Source organism: Canis lupus, chromosome 1 (genome assembly GCF_011100685.1).
Source record: "Canis lupus familiaris isolate Mischka breed German Shepherd chromosome 1, alternate assembly UU_Cfam_GSD_1.0, whole genome shotgun sequence".
NCBI classification, from domain to species: Eukaryota; Metazoa; Chordata; class Mammalia; order Carnivora; family Canidae; genus Canis; species Canis lupus.
In genome coordinates, this window is record NC_049222.1 from 74410382 (window position 1) to 74430556 (window position 20175).

Sequence of the window (20175 nt, forward strand, 5' to 3'; positions counted from 1 at the left end):
ATGTTTGTTGTTTAGGCCACCCAGTCTATGGTATTTTTGTTACAGCAGCTCAAATGAACCAAGATCTTACTGGGATTCTTATCCAAAAAACAAAGTATAATAAATTTTTGTAAGGCAATCAGGGAACTGTGAAATCTGATTGTGTATTTGCTGGTATTTAGATGCTAACTAAGGCTAATTTTTTAGGTGTGATAATGATATTGTACTTATGTTTTAAAGAATCCTTGTCTTTAATGATATGCCTGAAATATGTATGTATGATGTCTGGGATTTGCTTTAAAATAATTTGGGTATGGGTAATGGTTGGTATTATAGAGGAGGAAAGATTGTCCACGGCATTTTTTTTAAGTTTTATTTATTTAAGTAACCTCTACACCAATGAGGGGCTCAAACTCATTACCCCAAGACCACGGGTTGCACACAATTTTGACTGAGACAGCCAGGTGCCCCTGCCCAAGAGTTTTAATTGTTGAAGCTGGGTGGTATAGTGGTATATTATATTATTCTCTCTCCTTTCATAGATGCTTGAGAATTTCTGTAATAGTTAAAATTTTGATATATAAAAACAATGTTTAGGAAGATAAGGCCAATAATTAGGCTCAACTGGAAAAAATAAAGACAAATATACCTACTACAAGGAGAAAAAATATGAGAGTAAACTGCAGTAGCATTGACACTTGATGTGAAGGTTTCTGCCATATTGGACTTCCTTCCTCATTTATGTGGTCTATTTTCTTTACTATCTCAAGAAAATCTTCTTTTATACTTGTGGCAGTTGTTCTTCATTTGACCACCCATGATCCACTTTCTTGCCTTTCTTTGCCTCCTTCCTGGAGGCCATCTCTAGGGATTGTGTCATCCAGGCTCCTTTATAGACTGATTGATTTCTGGTGGTTGGGTTTTGCCAGGGTTGTAGGGAGAAGGTAGAGGTCAGTGTATTAATTTCACCATTTCCTACCTCCTGGGGGAATGTGGTTTTAACACTGGTAGCTTCCTTCCTTAGCTGCAGCTCTCCCAGGATGGTTCCTTCTCCCCAAGCTCTGAAGACATTGTTTTCTCCCCTTGTTCTTTTAGCCCTGGCATAGTAATGGATTCCCACTGCTGCATGCTCTACATGCACCAACATCTCTTGCTTGGTCTTGCATGAAGGACCAATAATCCCTTCATTAAATAGTCTATTCCTTAAAGCCTCCTCAGTTGAGACATCTGAGCCTAATTTCCTGTCAGATCTCCACTTTACTTACATTCTACTTTCGACAGTAGAATTTTCTTCGTTATTTTATTTTACCCTGCTCAAAGGTAAGGTTGAATTAAGCCAACAAACATGGAGCACCTAACTACCTGCTGGGCACTGTGCAAATATCTGCTTATAAAACAGTGAATGAGTCAGAGGTCTCTGCCCTCTTGGGACACACAGTCTACTGAGGGAGTAAGTCAATATAACAAGATCCATAGAGTTGCAAGTGATGGAAAAGCTGAACCCAAACTGGTTTATGGAAAAAGGATAATTTTTTGCTCATAAAAAATAAATTCCAGAAATAGAGCTTGGTTCCTATGAAGTGTTAGCTAGGACCTCAAGTTATGTTGCAGAACCCAAGCTCTCTTTCTCTAGGGCTTCTGGTTCTGCTTTCTGTGTATGGGCTCCATGCTTAAACAAGCTCGCCCCTAGATGGGCAAAGACGTTGCCACGGTTTGGGGAAGAGCAAGTCCCAGGAGACATCTCATTATTTCTCACTGGCTGATGGGGAGCGAGATGCTCCCATTGGCCCGCAGGATCCTCCTGCCCATTGTTAGAACCAGGGGTGAAGACGGCTTCGAAGTGCGGGTTAGGAGAATAAGTAGCAAAGGAGGTGTTCCCAGAGGGAAAGAATTTCCCAAAGCATTAGCTGTTCATAAACAAAGAGCAACAATAATGTACCTACATCAGTAAGTAAAAGATGATCTATATTTGTTACCCAAGATGATGGAAGGGCTCCCTGCTTTCGCAAAGCCTCTGCAGGGCTTAACTCCCCTCTCACTGTTCCTCCAGGGATCAGATACCCTGTGTGTGGACAGCACCCCACCTGCAATTCTGCCTCAGAGCTTTCTTGGTAGCTTTGGGTACCACGTAACAGGGCAAACTGGAAGTGTGCCCCAGGAGCAACCCTTAGACAAGAGAGGAGACAAGTTGGTGGTTAAAAGCCCTAGCCTCGAATCCTTTACGGACAATTCTGTAGCTCTGTCTATGTGGCTCACAGAGGGTTCCTGGGGTGGGGTTTGAGGGAAGCTTCAGTTGCCCCTAGCCATAACCAGCCACTTTTGGGTTCGGTTTTCCTCCTTTCCTGATTCTCTCCTCTCTGTTCCTCACTGCTGTGTCCAAGAATCCCTTCCTAATAAGTACTTATCTCAGTCTCTGCCCTGGAGAGGTTTCTCTGGAACCCAGTTGAACCCAGAAGCCTGCAAAGGAGCTAGCTGAGGAGAAAGCAAGAGGAAGACCGCAGTTCTGAAAAGGAGAGTAGAATTCTCCCATCAAATAGGAAAAATAAATTAAATCAATTTCAGGTCATAAGGGAGAGCTATGAAAGGTAAAGAGGAAAGTGCATTTAATGAAGGTAAGACTGAATTGGGTGTACAGTTCACTATTAAGCATTCTTATAATTTTCATATTAATAAACATAATTTATCATGTTAATCAATGTGTATAGTTATTAAAGTTGATTAGCCTGTTGTCCTGTCCAATGCATTGCAAATTTTTTTGAAAACAGGAAGTGCTCCAAACTGATATCTCTAAATTAAATTAAACTGAGCAAATTAGCATTGAGTGGTAGTATATTCAAAGCACTTTTCGAAGTGTTGTAAAACAAATTTTACTTGCTGAAGAGGCCCTCAGAGTCTAGTGGAGGCAACAGATATATATAAATGGCTAATTTAAGACGTACCCACGGAACTATGGGGTTATATGTATAATCCTAGTACCCCGTGGCCATATAGTAAAGGTCATATTCATTCATCTTATACTAAGCATATTTTTATGCCAGATCCATATGAGGCACTTTTCATTTTTATCATTATTATTCAGGTGCAGAAAATATTAATGTGTCTCCAAAGGCCAACTCTTCTTACACCTACCTGCAAATTGTCTACCTTTGCTATGAACACCTTTCCTGTCTTTCTGAGATTCCCCAAAGAAAGCCAATTTGTAGACTCCTGGGTGGCTAAGCAGCTAAGTGTCTGCCTTTGGCTCAGGTCATGATCCTGGGATCCTGGGATCCTGGGATCGAGCCCTGCATTGGGCTCCCTGCTCAGCGGGGAGACTGCTTCTTCCTCTGCCTCTGCCTCTCTCTCTCTCCTGTCTCTCATAAATAAATAAATATTTACAAAATCTTTTTAAAAAAAGAAAGAAAACTAATTTTTCTTTTTCATGGCTTCCTATACATATTCTTTGAGGGCGGGGGGTTGTGGAATCTCTCCCTTGGGAAAATGCAAATGCTACTCTCACAGATTCACAGAATGTTAATTCTGAAAGGGATCTTAATCTCTTCTAGTGTTTCTCATGAACACTGGCGTATAGACTGTACACCAAGAAAAATGGATCAGGAGATTTGTGGCTGGAAGTAGCAGACATCGGGGTTCCAGCAGATGCATAACCAGAGGTGATCTTCACACTGTTAACCACCATTACTGTGCAGGCATTGACCAATTGGAATGCACACTGGACACCAGCGTGACTGCTCTGGGGCAACCAGATGACTATCAGCTTACCCATAAAGCTGTCCCCATCACATTAATATTGCTTGGCATTCATGGTTGGAAATACTACGTTAGAGATTGTTTAGTCCAGCCCCTTGGTTTTCTAGTTTATTTTCCAGCCCTTCAGTTTTTTCTAAAAAGAGACCCAAGGCCCAAAGGGGTGGTGTGGCTTACCAGAGGGCACATACCGAACTGGAATTTCTCCAAATAGATCTATTTAAAGGTGACTCCTCTTTACCACTATTGGGTCCTCTCAGGATGCTTTAGTCCAGGCTCACCAACTTCTTGTTCCTTTTCATGTCTAATGAAGGCAGCAGACTTACATAAAAGTACCACTGCATTTTCCCACTCTCGTTCCTTCCCTCTTGGTAACCTCCTATTCTCCTTCAAAACCCAGTTAGATTATTTGCTTCTTTTGTCTAATCTTCCTTAGCCATTCTGGGCAATGAGTTACTCCCTCTTCTTTTACTCATTTTTTCATCTTTTACCAGTGATTTTTTAATCAGCTTCAATATGATATCATTTACACACAGTGAAATGAACCCATGTTTTAGTGTACAGCTCAGTGAATTTTTAAAAAATATTTTATTTTTATTCATTTGAGAGAGAGAAAGAGAGAGCACCCGAGCAGGGCAGAGTGGCAGAAGGAGAAGCAGACTCCCTGCTAAGCAGGGAGCCTGACGTGGGACCTAATCCCAGGACCCCAGGATCATGACCTGAAATGAAGGCAGACACTTAACCACCTGAACCCCCCAGGTGCCCCAGTTCAGTGAATTTTGACCAATGAAGATACCTGTGTATCCACCACCACAATTGGTATATGTTACATTTCTGTCACTGCCAAGAGTTCCATCACAACCAGAAGTTAATCCTCCCACACCCCCTACCCCAACTGTAGGAAATCTCTGATCTGTTTTCTGTCACTAAAGATTTCTATTTTCCGGAATTTGGGGTAAGTGGACTTAAGCAATATGACTGTCCTGCCTCTGGCTACTTTCGCTCAGGAAAATATTTTTGAGGTTTGCCTATGTTGTTGTGTGTATCAGTAGTTTTTTCCTTTTGTGTCTGAGTATCCAGTGTATGGACCAAAAATTTGTTTAACTGTTCACCTGTTGATGGACATTTAGGTTGTTTCAAGTAAATTGGCTATCATGAATAAATCTGGTGTGCATCCCCAGAGTCACTTACATTGGTTCATATTAGCATTTTTATATTAATTTTAATTATAGAATAGATATAGTAGAAAGAGCACTAAAGCCAGAGCCAAACCCTAGGTTTTTGATTCTAAGATAATGTATGTAAATTGCTCAGCACAGTTTCAGCACATATATAGTAAATGCTTAATAAATAATAGCTATTATGACTGCTGTTCTTTTTAGCTGTGTGATCACGAGTAAGTTACTTAACCTCTCTGAGTCTCAGTTTCTTCATATGTGAGAAATTCCCAGGGTCTTGCCCATACCCACAATGCCAATATTCACTGTGAGGGGAATCTAGCCATGGTGTAGGGCATTGGTGGGGGATGCTTTTCCTGTGCTGACCAGAGTGGAAGGTGTAACTAAGACTTGTCATTGGGGAAGGAGATAGGCCCACTGATTCAGGAAAAGGGGAGTTTATGGAAGATGCAGAAACAGACTAGATTATGCCTGTGAAATGGGTACTCAGTAGAAAGGCAGTGGAAGCCAGAAGAGGAGTGGGTGTAGGAAGTGGTAGCAAAGTTCATGTAAGGTTACGTTTGGAAATACAGAGCATTTTTTTTGAGTTTTAGGGAGCATATCCAGGATGGGCTGAGATGCTGAAGCATGTGAATTATGATGATTCTCCCAAAATAACTTTGCTTTAGAGCTAAGGATCTCCAGCCAGGCTCAAGGTTGCACAGAACTTTCCCCATAGCTCTCTGCTAATTGAATTAAACCCTTCTTGGCAATAAGGGAGCCTCCCCAAGACTGACTGGAAGGATTGATTTTGCACGTAGTATGATTCAGCATTCCAGTCGCTTTCAGGCTGCACACCTTGACTCAAATTCTTCTTTAGCTATCATCCCCTTTCATCTCCCTGTCATGGTTGGCAGTACCTGATTACATGACATGCTGGCAGCCTCCTAGTAATCTGTTGACTAACATTCACAATTACTGCTGATTCCTGGGGGAGAGGGCTCTGTACTGGGCTGGTGTGTCTTCATAGGATCCTCATCCACTTGTCAGCTTCAGCTGCAATGTCAAAGAAGATCAAAACACGTCAGTTAGAAGTGTTTTGTTTCCCAGAATCACATATGTGCTGGATTCAAAGCCAGCAGAGAAACAAAGAAAAGTCACAGAGGTGGTCTATCTTCCACTCCCTTGTATTTCATTACTGTGAGTTTGTACTCACTTTAAAAGCTCCCTGTGGGGCAGCCCGGGGGGCTCAGTGATTTAGCTCGGCCTTCCGCCCAGGGTGTGATCCTGGAGACCTGGGATCGAGTCCCGTGTCAGGCTCCCTGCATGGAGCCTGCTTCTCCCTCTGCCTGTGTCTCTGCCTCTCTCTTTCTCTCTGTGTCTCTCATGAATAAATAAATAAAATCTTTAACAAAAATAAATAAAAATAAAAGCTCACTGTGTCTTGCTCTGCCCCAAGCCTGCACCCGGCATTTTGACAAGCTCTGCACTTTCCTCCCCTTCATTCGTGATAATCTGTTTGGCTGCCTATTTCCTTTTCATTAAGTTAATAAATATGTAAAAATTATGTTTCTAACTGCTAAGGCATCTCCCTCATAGGTTAAATATGTCATAGCTGTAAATTCCTTTGGAGAATTATAATTGATCTGAAATCAATGACTCCTAGGCCAGGAATTCCAAGTCACTTGATGTACCTGCAATTGGAGATATTTTGGAGTAGGCAGTTATTTTAGACTTTCTTTCCTTCATATCAGCCACTAACTCTAGGTAACATTGTCTAGGAGAAGAACAGAAACATTTTACAGTGTTTGTGATTCTGTGCAAGATGGTAATCTTACATGATTGTGCAAAAAGCTGAACCAGGAGCTACTTTATCATGGAAATCAGAACTGGTCATCCAGGTCCTCAGTATGGAACTAAAATAAATGAATAAGACACGGTAAAAAGGGAACTTACCCAATTATTTGTTTGGGTCCAATTCCTCCAAGGTCATGTGATCAAAGCATATATTAAAAATTGTCCATCTCCCTTCCAGAAATAAACAGTAGCATGATTCATAAGGGAGGGAAAGGCCTGTATGGTATGAAATTGTCACCAGGCCAAAGAGATGTCTATAATTTGCTAGGATCACTGCAGTCAATAAAGAGTGTGGCTATCAGAATTTGGGTGCTCTCTGACCAATGGCAGTAAGGATTAATATATGACCAATAGATCTGCCTTTTACAAAAACCATCATGTAGAGATGTTTCATTAGAGGTTCAGGGAACCCTTACATTTGATAAAGATGCTCTGGGGAGATCATCAAGATAGGAACATCACCAGAGAGAGCCGTGGCCTAATTAACTGTATTTTAACCCAAATGTATGAACAAATGAAGACACAACAGGTTGTGTTCTGCATGGAGCACACAGAGAGTAGTGTTGTGTTGGAGTCAGCAGTGCAGGTTTACAGGAGCCAGTTGTGAACTACTTGGGAATTTTGCCAGCAGATGTGAAATTCTGTTGGTAGTTTGAAGTCAACCATGGTGGAAATGTTTGTATCACAGAAATTGACAATTGCTAAAGATGAGGGCTTTTCCTTGATTAGTTTTGTTTTGCTTTGCATTCAGAGAGCTAGTTTATCAGTCCACCACAGTCTGGTGATACTGAAGGCAGAGACTGTCTGACAGGATAGATGCATTTTCATCTCTCCGAGGGGTGTGTGTGTCATTGTGGGGCTGGACTAGCTCATCAGACATTTCCCAGAACCTGGACTTAGCATTCCTCCAATTCTCTTTGCTCACTGAGCAACTGGCTGCTTATTATCATTTTTTTTTTTTTGGTACCAGTAGATGAATTGGTGCTCAATGCTATTCTCCAAAGTCCTGGGGATCCTAAGGAGCTTCCCTAGGGTGCATCGAGGGAAGGGAGGAGAAGAATTACATGAAGCTGAGCAGGTCTTCATCTATCTGCAACTGGAACAGCTTCATTTTCTTTGTTTTACATACTCGTGCCCTACCAAACAAAAACAAACAAATAAACAATAACAACAACAAGAAAAAACCAAAAAACCAACCAACCAAAACTTTGCTTGAAGAAAGCAGACCATTCTTTAAAAAAAACTTTTAAGAATAGTAGGCTAGAGCTCTTCACTCCCTCGAAAATCACATATACTTAACGTCAGTTAGTTTCCTACCAATTGATAAAGTTGGGAAGCACCAACTGAAAATTCGAATTTCTTAACTAACCATGTTGAAGACCAGACTCTTCGATGAGGAGCTGTCCTTCTGAGATTTTGACTGGGGTGGTCAGCACACCATCCTGATAGTTTCCTGTCTTACATGTAGCAACGAGGAAACGCTCTTTGCTACATGAAAACTGGAAAATGAGTCAGTCAGGTGAACTGGGCTCAAGTCATGGGAGGTTTTTACCTTTTAAAATGGCTCCTCTTTGGGGCAGCTGGGTGGCTCAGTGGGTTAAGCATCTGCCTTCAGTGCAGGTGGTGAACCCAAGGTCCTGGGATTGAGTCCTACATCAGGCTCCCTGCTTGGTGGGGAGCCTGCTTCTCCCTCTCCCTCTGCCTGCCACTCCCTCTGCTTGTGCACTGTCTCTCTCTCAGATAGATAAATAAAATCTTTAAAAATAAATAAATAAAATTGTTCCTCTTCTCATTACAAAAGCAACCTGGATATCCCTTATAAAATTTTAGGCAATTAAAAGGCAAAAAGATCAAAATGAAAATCACTTTATTCATCATCCAAAGACAGTAGCTCTTTATACAAACACACATATATAACCACATATACATGACTTTATCTTTAGAGGAGTTTTTCAACTTTGAGTTCATAACATAATGTCACTTGACTGGTTCTTATCAGTTTGATCATCTGTTATACATGGGTGCAGCTTGATCTATACATGAAAGACCTCTTTTCTATATAAAAATTTAAATAAAAGCTCATGTAAAAACCTCAAAAATTTAAAAAATTCAAATCATTATTTTGGTGGGCACTACATGCATATAGTATAATCTACTAGTACAATATTGTATTCAATAAATTGCAACCTACCAGTTCTCCCCAGAGGAAACATTGTCATCAATTCTTCCGTGTTTTGTTTTGTTTTGTTTTTCTGAGATCGTCTGAGTATATGTAAGGGTATCTGTAAATTGTAATAGTTAACCTAAATGATTTCTGGTTTATGTGTGAAGGTGAACTCAAACATTTGTAAATATATTAGAATCTTTTTAAAAAGGTTTTTGTTTTTGTTTTGTTTCTGTGCTGTATTCTTTTTCTTTTTTTAAGATTTTATTTATTTATTTTACAGAGAGAGCATGCACAAGCAAGGCGAGTGACAGGCAGAGGGAAAGGGAGAAGCAGACTGCCCACCCAATAGGGACCCCTATGCGGGGCTCCATCCCAGGATCCTGGGATCATGACTTGAGCTGAAGGCAGACACTTAACCAACTGAGCCACCTAGGCTGCCACTCTGTGTTTTAACTTTTATGGTTAGAGAAAGCTCTCATCTATGGTCACTACTACTGTCATAATTATCAGTAAACAGAATGCAGGGGCACCTGGGTGGCTCATGAGGTTGGTTAAGAATCTGACTTTGATCTAGTTCTTTTTTTTTAAGATTTTAATTTTTTTTTCATGAGAGACACACAGAGAGAGGCAGAGACATAGGCAGAGGGAGAAGCAGGCTCCCTGAGGGGAGTCCAATGTAGGACTTGATCCCAGGACCCCAGGATCACGACCTGAGCTGAAGGCAGACACTCAACCACTGAGCCACCCAGGCATCCCTGACTCTTGATCTCAACTCAGATCTTGATCATGAGTCATGAGCTGAAGTCATGAGTTGAAGCCTGTGTTTGAAATAAAGACCCTAAAAACATTTTGCCTAGAAAGCAAAAAGAAAAATATCCTAGCATAATCACATTTAGAAGTGAGTAGGTATGTGTGTTTAGGAAGTCAGAACAGATATGATAGTTCTCATTACTTATGTATAGCCAACCCTGAGGTGGTATTCATTTTTTATAGCTCCTGTAACAAATTACCACAACCTTAAAGGCTTGGAATAACAAAAATTTATTATAGTATAGTTCTGTAGATTAGAAGTCTGACATAGGTCTGATTGGGCTAAAATTAAGATTTTGATAGGCCTGCATTCCTTTCTGGAGGTTCTGGGGAGAATCCCTTTTGTTGCCTTTTTCAGCTTCTAGAGACCACCATATTTCCCAGCTCATGACCTCTTCTCTTTTTTCAAAGCCAGCAATGTTGCATCTTTCTGAGCCATCTTCTGTAACCACATCTTTCTCTAAGCACAACCGGGAAAGGCTTTCTGTTTTTAAGATATCATGTGATTGTATTGGGACAAGATAATTCAGAATAATCCTAATAATCCAGAATAATCTTCCTATCTCAAGGCCCTTAATTTAATCAAATCTGCAAAGTCTCTTTGCCATGTAATGTGATATATTCACAGGTTCTGGGGATTAGAATGTGGACATCTTTGGGGGATCATTATTCTGCCTACCAGGGAGATCAAGAGAAATGAATTCTGAAAAGAAAGAAGCATTCCTTCTATGCTCTCCTGTGTTGTGAGGGATTCTCAGGAAAATCCCCAAATAGGACCTGAGATGTCTGACCCTACCTAAGGCACAATTTTTCATTTCTTATAAAAACAATACATTAGCATATCGTGACCATTGTTCACAAGCAAGGCAAGCCAAAGTCAACTGAGTATTTTCCTGTAAGAGATTTTCAGGTCTCACTGAGAAACATCTAGTAATCCTTTGGTTAAAATCCCTCTTATTTATGAATTCTGTTTCTTTACTTTTTTTGACATGTATTTCTTTATAAATAATCAAGGTATAAGCTTATCATTTAGAATCTCAAACCACACAGAAAGTTTATTTTTACCAGTGTCCCAGAATTATAGTTTGTTTTCACAGTAACCTCCATGAGAAACCTTCAATTTCTCAGGGAGAAATTATAGGTCTGGAATCTTTTGGAAAATTGATGATTTCCATGATAGGAGGAAGACTGAAAACATTACAGATAATACCTAGATATTTTGGGGACATTGTATATATGACTAGTTGTCTGAAGAAGAAAAAATAATCAAACCTGGCTTGCAGTCGGTCTGTACAATGTGCTAGCATCATCCAGAGTAGACAGCTACAACATCACAGCCTTACTTAGTGGTGATGCCAAAGGACAGGGTGAAGACAAACCCTTATAATGGGTAGAACTTTGAGCAATAGATTTTGTTGCCCATGTCTGGAGTGAGAGATGGCCAGCAGTATGGGTCTACACTGATTCATAAGCAGTTGCCAATTGGTGGGCTAGTGGGTCAGGGATTTGGAAGAAACAGGAATGAAAGATTGATGACAAGGAAGAGTAATCTCTTTGGGGAGAGGTGTGTGGATGAGCCTCTTTAAAAAGGAACCAACTGGGCAGCTCCAGTGGCTTAGCAGTTTAGCACTGCCTTCAGCTCAGGGCATGATCCTGGAGACCCAGGATCGAGTCCCGAATCAGGTTCCCTGCATGGAGCCTGCTTCTCTCTCTGCCTCTCTCTCTCTCTCTCTCTCTCTCTCTCTCTGTGTGTGTGTCTCATTAATAAATAAATGAAATCTTTAAAAAAAAAATAAAAAGGAACCAACTGTGAAAATATGTGTGCTCCACGTGAAAGTCCACCAAAGGGCATCCACTGCAGAGAAGGCTCTTAATTATCAAATGGACAAAATGATGCTCTCTGAGACATCAGTTTCTCTAGCCACCCCAGTGTTTGTTTAATGGATCCTGGAACAAAGTGACTGTGATGGAGGCTGAGCAACATGGACTTATCTTAACTGTGGGTGACTTGGCTAATACTACTGCTGAGTGCCTCATTTGCCAACAGCAAGGACCAACATTATGTCCCCTTGGGTGCCTTCTCCAACACACAGCTTCTGTAGCACATGGGTAATCACCTATGACCACAAACAGATGACCACCAGCACTCAATAGCCAGTAGCTGGCACCCTTTCAGTGAGTCTCACAGTGGAGTGTCTCCAGTGAGACACCCCCATGAATAGCTTTTCTCAGCACCCTACATAATAGATTTCCAGCCATCTTTGTAAGCACATACCACAGCGACTTCTCTGTCATCCAGTTAGTAGTCACTGCTGGATTCTATCCAAGATCTGAGTCTCCAACCAACATGCAGACTGATGCAAATAGAGAATATATAAGCCCTTTCATTGATTTGATTGATTATCATCCTGAAATTTCCATCTCAACATGATGAGTCAAAGGAATCAAAGTGACGAATCAGGAATCAAAGTCCTAAGAGGGGATCCCTGGGTGACTCAGTGGTTTGGCGCCTGCCTTTGGCCCAGGGAGTGATCCTGGAGTCCCGGGATCAAGTCTCACGTCGGGCTCCCAGCATGGAGCCTGCTTCGCCCTCCTCCTGTGTCTCTGCCTCTCTCTCTCTTTCTCCTCACTGTGTCTATCATAAATAAATAAATAAATCTTAAAAAAAAAAAAAAAGATTCTCAGAACCACTAAAAAAAAAAAGTCCTAAGAGGATGAAGGTATCCCCAAATTTTACATATCCTAAAATGGTAAATAATATTTCTTCAAGAAATCATGAAAATGTCTGTCTTATGTTTAAACCTGAAGCTAAATGTATTAAGATAATTCTGGATGAGTTTTCTTTTTTATTATTATTATTTTTTAGTTTTTGGATGAGTTTTCTTTCTAATTAAAAAAAAATCCAAATTCTTCAAATTCAAATAAACTCGTTTTAAATGGTGTTTATCCACAAGGTTCGTGTGACAGAAGAGATTAATGTATGAATGAAACTTTCCAAAGCTCACCTTCGGTTTCAGGCTAATGTAATCTATTGTGTTCTGTGCCTGCTTTAAAGCTTGAAGAAACATAATTAATATTTGTAAGTGCCTTATGATTTACTGGCTGCTTTGACATACACTTTACCTTTTAATCTACTCACAAATCTCAAAGTTAGTTATGACAACAATTAAATTATGTAACATTTTAGCATTTATTGGAAAATATATTTTATTGGAGAAAATTTAATAAACTGATAAATAAACAGAATAAATTTGAAACAATTTGAAATCCAACTATCAAGTGATAACTATTGTTAGAACTTCAATGTATCTTCTTCCATTCTTGTTATTATAATATAGATAGGCATTTTTTTAAAGATTTTATTTATTTATTCATGAGAGAGGCAGAGAGAGAGAGAGAGAGGCAGAGACATAGGCAGAGGGAGAAGAGGGACTCGATCCCATGATCCTGGGATCACAACCCGAGCCAAAGGCAGATGCTCAACCACTGAGCCACCCAGGTGCCCCAGATAGGCATATTTTTATAAAAATGAAATCATGTCACACGGGTTCTGCTAGTTTACATAACAACATATCATGAATATGTTATGTTCCTAAGTGTATTCCTTTTATACTGTGCTCCTAATCCTTTTGAATTAGGAAGTCTGTAATAACCTAATGGAAAGTACATTCTCTAATGCCCAGACAAGTAGGTATGCAAACGTGCAATTGAAATGTGTCAATAAATGAACATAGGAGGGTCTAGGAATTGTGGGATTTGAAGCCTATATAATTTTGGAGACTTTCTTTTATTTTTTACTTACAAGTTTATTTTATTTTTTGTTACATTACATGCTTAGTTTAAAAATAATTAAAGGGGCGGGGCAAGATGGCAGAGTAGGGTCCGCAAGTCACCTGGCTACACCAGCTTACCTGGATAACTTTCAAATCATCCTGAAAACCTACGAATTCGACCTGAGATTTAAAGAGAGAACAGCAAAAATAAATAAATAAATAAATAAATAAATAAATAAATAAATAAATAAATAAATAAATAAATAACAGCTAGAACATTAAAGAGAAGAGTTTGTGCTTCTAACAACGTAGGAAGGCAGGGGGGAAGAATCCAGTGGGGGAAGGGCCCGCGAGGAGCCCGGCTAAGTGGGGTGGGGAAAGCCTGCCTCCAGGACATGCAAGCCCAGCCCCGGAGAAGCAGGAACTTAAAAAATCCACACAGGATTCTTCCCGGAGGGAAACGCGCTCAGCAGGGAAATTGGGCAGAACCGCAGGAGGGGCAGTGGGGCCTCCAGGCTCCGGAGTCACTAACAGAGGAGGGGCGCCCCGGGGAGAGCGCGCCACACACTGCGGGACACACTGCGGGCCAAGCACGGTAAAGGGCCGGATTGCGCCCAGAGGGGCCTCGGGAGAAGCCGGTGGGGGCGCGGGGGCTCCGGGCGGAGGGGGCTGCACCTTGCTGCCTTCGGGAGCCGTGGCCTTGGGACTGCGATTCCAGCAGCACAGGCCCTGGGTCCCAGGGCACCAGGGGACTCAACCCAGGACCCTGCATTCCCCGGGGACAGGCAGAGGCTGGGAGGGCATAGAACAATGTGCAGATTAGCACCCCTCGCCCCGGAGCATCCATGCCAGTGTGGCCTGGGAGCTGCCGAGTTGCTGAGGGAGCTGACTCCAGGGCAGGAGAGCTGGCTGCCACCAGTGTCGTTGTTCCTCCTGGTGTCACTCTGTGCCTGGGACAGAGCAGAGCTGCCAGGGAACAGGGGCCTCACAGGATAAACAGCTCCCACTGAGCCCTGCACCTGGCAGGGGGCGGGGCAGCCCCCCAAGTGTCCACACCTGAGAATCAGCACAGCAGGCCCCTCTCCAGAAGACCAGCTGGAAGGACAGGGGAAGAGCAAGTTCTTGACCAAGCAGCGCTGGAAAGCTCCAGGGGAAGTCGAGGGACTTACAGTTTATAAAATCAGAGGATACCCCTCCTTTTTTTTTTTTCCTTCCTTTTTCCAGTACAACTCGTTTTTAGCCACTCTGCCCTGAGCAAAATGACTAGAAAGAAGAACTCACCACAAAAGAACCAGAAATAGTACTCTCTGCCACAGTTACAGAATTTGGATTAAAATTCGATGTCAGAAAGCCAAAACAGAAGCACAATTATAAAGCTACTCATGGCTCTGGATTAAAGGATAAAGGATTCAAGAGACTTCATGACCGCAGATTTTTTTTTTAAAATTTATTTATTCAGAGAGAAAGAGACTGAGAGGCAGAGACACAGGCAGAGGGAGAAGCGGGCGCCATGCAGGGAGCCTGACGCGGGACTCGATCCTGGGTCTCCAGGATCAGACCCCGGGCTGCAGGCGGCGCTAAACCGCTGCGCCACCGGGGGTGCCCATGACCGCAGATTTTGATCTAATTAGGCCGAAATTAAAAATCAATTAAATGAGATGTAATCCGAACTGGAGGTCCTAATGAGGAGGGTTAATGAGGTAGAAGAGTGAGTGACATAGAAGACAAGTTGATGGCAAGGAAGGAAGCTGAGGAAAAAAGAGAAAAACAATTAAAAGATCACGAGGAAAGGTTAAGGGAAATAAATGACAGCCTCAGAAGGAAAAATACGTTTAATTGGGGTTCCAGAGGGTGCCAAGAGGGACAGAGGACCAGAAAGTGTATTTGAACAAATCATAGCTGAGAACTTCCTTAACTTGGGGAGGGAAACAGGCATTCAGATCCAGGAGATAGAGAGATCCCCCCCTAAAATCAATAAAAACCTTTCAACACCCCAACATTTAATAGTGGAACTTGCAAATTCCAAAGATAAAGAGAAAATCCTTAAAGTAGCAAGAGACAAGAAATCCCTAACTTATATGGGGAGAAATATTAGATTAACAGCAGACCTCTCCACAAAGACCTGGCAGGCCAGAAAGGACTGGCAGGTAATAATATTCAGGGTCCTAAATGAGAAGAACATGCAACCAAGAATACTTTACTCAGCAAGGCTCTCATTCAGAATAGAAGGAGAGAGGGCAGCCCCGGTGGTGCAGCGGTTTAGCGCCGCCTGCAGCCGGGGGTGTGATCCTGGAGACACAGGATCAAGTCCCATATCGGGCTTCCTACAGGGAGCCTGCTTCTCCCTCTGCCTGTGTCTCTGCCTCTCTCTTTGCTCTCTCTGAATGAATAAATAAATAAATATTTTTTAAAAAAAAAGAATAGAAGGAGAGATAAAGAGCTTCCAAGATAGGCAGAAACTGAAAGAATATGTGACCACCAAACCAGTTCTGCAAGAAATATTAAGGGGGACTCTATAAAAGAAAAAGGATGCCCAAAGAAATAATCCACAAAAACAGGGACTGAATAGGTATTATGATGACACTAAATTCATATCTTTCAATAGTAACTCTGAACGTGAATGGGCTTCATGATCCCATCAAAAGATGCAGGGTTTCAGACTGAATAAAAAAGCAAGACCATCTATTTGCTATCTACAAGAGACTCATTTGAGACCTAAAGACACCAACAGCCTGAAAATGAAAGGTTGGAGACCCATTTACCATTCAAATGGTCTTCAAAAGAAAGCGGGGGTAGCAATCCTCATGTCAGATAATTTCTTTTTTTTTAGAATTTATTCATGAGTGACAGAGAGAGAGAGAGAGAGAAAGAAAGGCAGAGACAGAGGCAGAGGCTGAATCAGGCTCCATGCAGGGAGCCCAATGTGGGACTCCATCACAGGTCTCCAGGATCAGGCCCTGGGCTGAAGGTGGTGCTAAACTACTGAGCCACCCGGGCTGCTCACAGATAAATGACAGTTTATCCCAAAGACTGTAGTAAGAGATGAAGAGGGACACTATATCATACTTAAAGGATCTATCCAACAAGAGGACCTAACAATCATGAATATTTGTGCCCCTAATGTGGGAGCTGCCAAGTAGATCAATCAATTAATAACGAAAGTTAAGACATACTCAGATAATAATACACTAATACTGGGAGACTTCTCACCGCACTTTCTGCAAATGACACATATTCTAAGCACAACATCACCAAAGAAACAAGAGCTTTATTTTTTATTTTTTTGAAACAAGAGCTTTAAATGATACACTGGACCAGATGGATTTCACAGATATTTACAGAACTTTACATCTAAACGCAACTGAATACACATTCTTCTCAAGTGCACATGGAACTTTCTCCAGAATAGATCACATACTGGGTCACAAATCGGGTCTTAACTGATACCAAAAGATTGGGATTGTCCCCTGCATATTTTCAGATCATAATGCTTTGAAACTAGAACTCAATCGCGAGAAGAAATTTGGGAGAAACTCAAACACACGGAGATTAAAGAGCATCCTGCTAAAAGATGAAAGGGTCAACCAGGAAATTAGAGAAGAATTAAAAAGATTCGTGGAAACTAATGAGAATGAAGATACAACCATTCAAAATCTTTGGGATACAGCAAAAGCAGTTCTAAGAGGGAAATACATCGCAAGCAAGCATCTAGAAAAAACTCAAATACACAAGCTAATGCTGCACCTCAAGGAACTGGAGAAAGAACAGCAAATAAAACCAACACCAAGCAGAAGAAGAAAGTTAATAATGATTCGAGCGGAACTCAATGAAATACAGACCAGAAGAACTGTAGACCAGATCAACAAAACCAGGAGTTGGTTCTTTGAAAGAATTAATAAGATAGATAAACCATTAACCAGCCTTATTAAAATCAAAAGAGAAAAGACTCAAATTAATAAAATCATGAATGAAAAGGGAGAGATCACCACCAATACCAAGGAAATACAAACTATTTTATTTTTTTATTTATTTATTTTTTAAATATTTATTTATTTATGATAGTCACAGAGAGAGAAAGAGAGAGAGGCAGAGACACAGGCAGAGGGAGAAGCAGGCTCCATGCACTGGGAGCCCGACGTGGGATTCGATCCCGGGTCTCCAGGATCGCGCCCTGGGCCAAAGGCAGGCGCCAAACCCCTGTGCCACCCAGGGATCCCACAAACTATTTTAAAAGCATATTATGAGCAGCTATATGCCAATAAATTAGGCAATCTAGAAGAAATGGATGTATTTCTGGAAAATCACAAACTACCAAAACTGGAACAGGAAGAAATAGAAAACCTGAACAGGCCGATAACCAGGGAGGAAATTGAAGCAGTTATCAAAAACCTCCCAAGACACAAAAGTCCAGGGCCAGATGGCTTCTCAGGGGAATTCTATCAAACATTTATAGAAGAAACAATACCTATTCTACTAAAGCTGTTCTGAAGGATAGAAAGGGATGGAATACTTCCAAACTCATTTTATGAGGCCAGCATCACCTTAATTCCAAAACCAGACAAAGACCCCACCAAAAAGGAGAATTATAGACCAATATCTCTGATGAACATGGATGCAAAAATTCTCAACAAGATACTAGCCAATAGTACCCAACAGTACATTAAGAAGATTATTCATCATGACCAAGCTCAGGGTGTGATCCTGGAGACCCAGGTCTCGAGTCCCATGTTGGGCTCCCTGCATCTTAGTGAAGGTGACAAGGAAAGGAACAAGAGGTGGTGGAAAGGGAGGTGGGCGGGGGCCATGGGGTGACTGGGTGGCGGGCACTGAGGGGGCATTTGATGGGATGAGCACTGGGTGTTATGCTATATGTTGGCAAATCGAACCCCAATTAAAAAATATACAAAAAAATACTTAAACAGTGCAAAATATATAAAGTAGTAGCACCTACCTCAACCTGTCCCCAAATATTCTAGTAAATAGAATGGTCTCTTTCTTGGAAAGAGCTTTGTTTTAAATACATACCTTTGTTTATTAAAGTGTAAATGCATAGTATTTTCTATAGTATTGATTTTTAAAAAGTACAAACGTACTCATATAATTTCTACAGTTCAACAACTTGCTTTTGTCACTTAATCATATATTAAATATTGAAAGGTATCTTAAATGTGAAAAGTGAGTTTAGTTGTGTTTTTAAGTTTCAGTCTAATTAATAGTTAGTGTTGGGGAAGATGACTGAGAGGATATGAACCCTGTGAGCTGGATGCCTGTGATCACAGCCTCCTTACCCCCTTCCCTGTCTTTGGAATGTGCATTCTCCAGTCCCAGAGGCTCCCTCAAGGGCATAGCCTTCTGGATGGATACCTTCTGGATGGTATCTGTGAAGGTCTCTAAAGAAACTCTTTTTTTTTTTTTTTAAGGTTTTATTTATTTATTTGAGAGAGAGAGAAAGAAAGAGAGCACAAGCAGGGGGAGCAGGAGAAGCAGGCTCCCTACTGAGCAGGGAGCCCAAATGGGGGTTTGATCCCAGGATCCTGAGATCATGTCCTGAGCTGAAGGCAGACACTTAACCAACTGAGCCACCCAGGTGCCCCAAGGGCTTTAAAGAAATTTTTAAGGTTGAGAGTCTGCCTTCTGCTCAGAGTGTGATCTCCTGGGAGGAGTCCTGCATCAGGCTCCCCACGGAGAGTCTGCCTCTGTCTCTGCCTTTCTCTCAAGAATAAATAAATACAATCTTTTTTTTTTTTTTTTTTTTTTTAAAGAAAAACTTTTAAGAATTGTTGGATGGTTCCAGAGAACTCATGTCCTGGTTGCTCAAGATAAGCCTCATATATAAATTCTCTTGCCAGTAAACCCACCACCTAGGAATCAGGAATGGGATGGTCTCTTTCTTTGGTTTCTTAGTGACATCCACCTTGGGGGGGGAGGGATGCTGAGGGGGCTGGTTTCAGATTACATCTGGGAAGCTCTGGAGAGCAGACATGAATAAATCCTTTAATGTTCTTAAATCAGTTAATTATTAATTAGGAAGTCTTTTGGAAATGCTGAACAGTTTTATTAAGTAGGAAAAAATAGTACTTCTAGTGTTTGAGTTTTGTTTAAACAAAAGTTTATTTTATTTTGGTTATTAAAAACAAAACAAAGAGATTAAGGAGTGCACTTGTGATGACCACTGGATGTTGTATGAAGTGTTGAATCACTATATGGTAAACCTGAAGCTAATAATACACTGTGTGGTAACTTATTGGAATTTATATTAAAACTTAAAACAGAGGGCACCTGGGTGGCTCAGTTGGTTAAGCGTCTGCCTTTGGCTCAGGTCATGAACCCAAGGTCCTGCGTTCGAGCCCCATGTTGGGCTCCCTGCTCAGCAGGGAGTCTGCTTCTCCCTCTCCCTCTGCCTGCCATTCTCTCTCTCTCTTTCTGTCAAATAAATATTTAAAATCCTTAAAAAACAAAAAAATATAAAAGAATTGTCTGAACTGTAGGACTGAGAAACTGGCCTGAAAATTGCAATATGTTCCTGGAGACTTGGAGATTCTGGTCCTTTTTATTTTCTATTTTAAAACATATTTATATTTATTAATTTGTTAACATTTTAGTATAGTTGATACACAATGTTACATTAGTTTCAGGTGTACAAGTTAATGATTTGACAAGTTTATACATTATGCTATGTTCACCA

General features: G+C 41.2%; 1 long non-coding RNA gene across 3 annotated transcripts in view; it reads right to left on the minus strand.

The window, feature by feature from the left end:
• LOC111096426 overlaps window positions 1-20175 on the minus strand; it is an 84210-nt gene that overhangs the window by 55487 nt on the left and 8548 nt on the right. For all 3 annotated transcript variants that reach the window (XR_005354048.1, XR_005354047.1, XR_005354046.1), the window contains exons 2-6: window positions 13629-13670; window positions 8932-9022; window positions 7805-7876; window positions 6578-6660; window positions 5804-5939 (exon numbers count right to left, since the gene is read on the minus strand). This is a non-coding gene — a long non-coding RNA (uncharacterized LOC111096426). The remainder of the gene's footprint in view (window positions 1-5803; window positions 5940-6577; window positions 6661-7804; window positions 7877-8931; window positions 9023-13628; window positions 13671-20175) is intronic.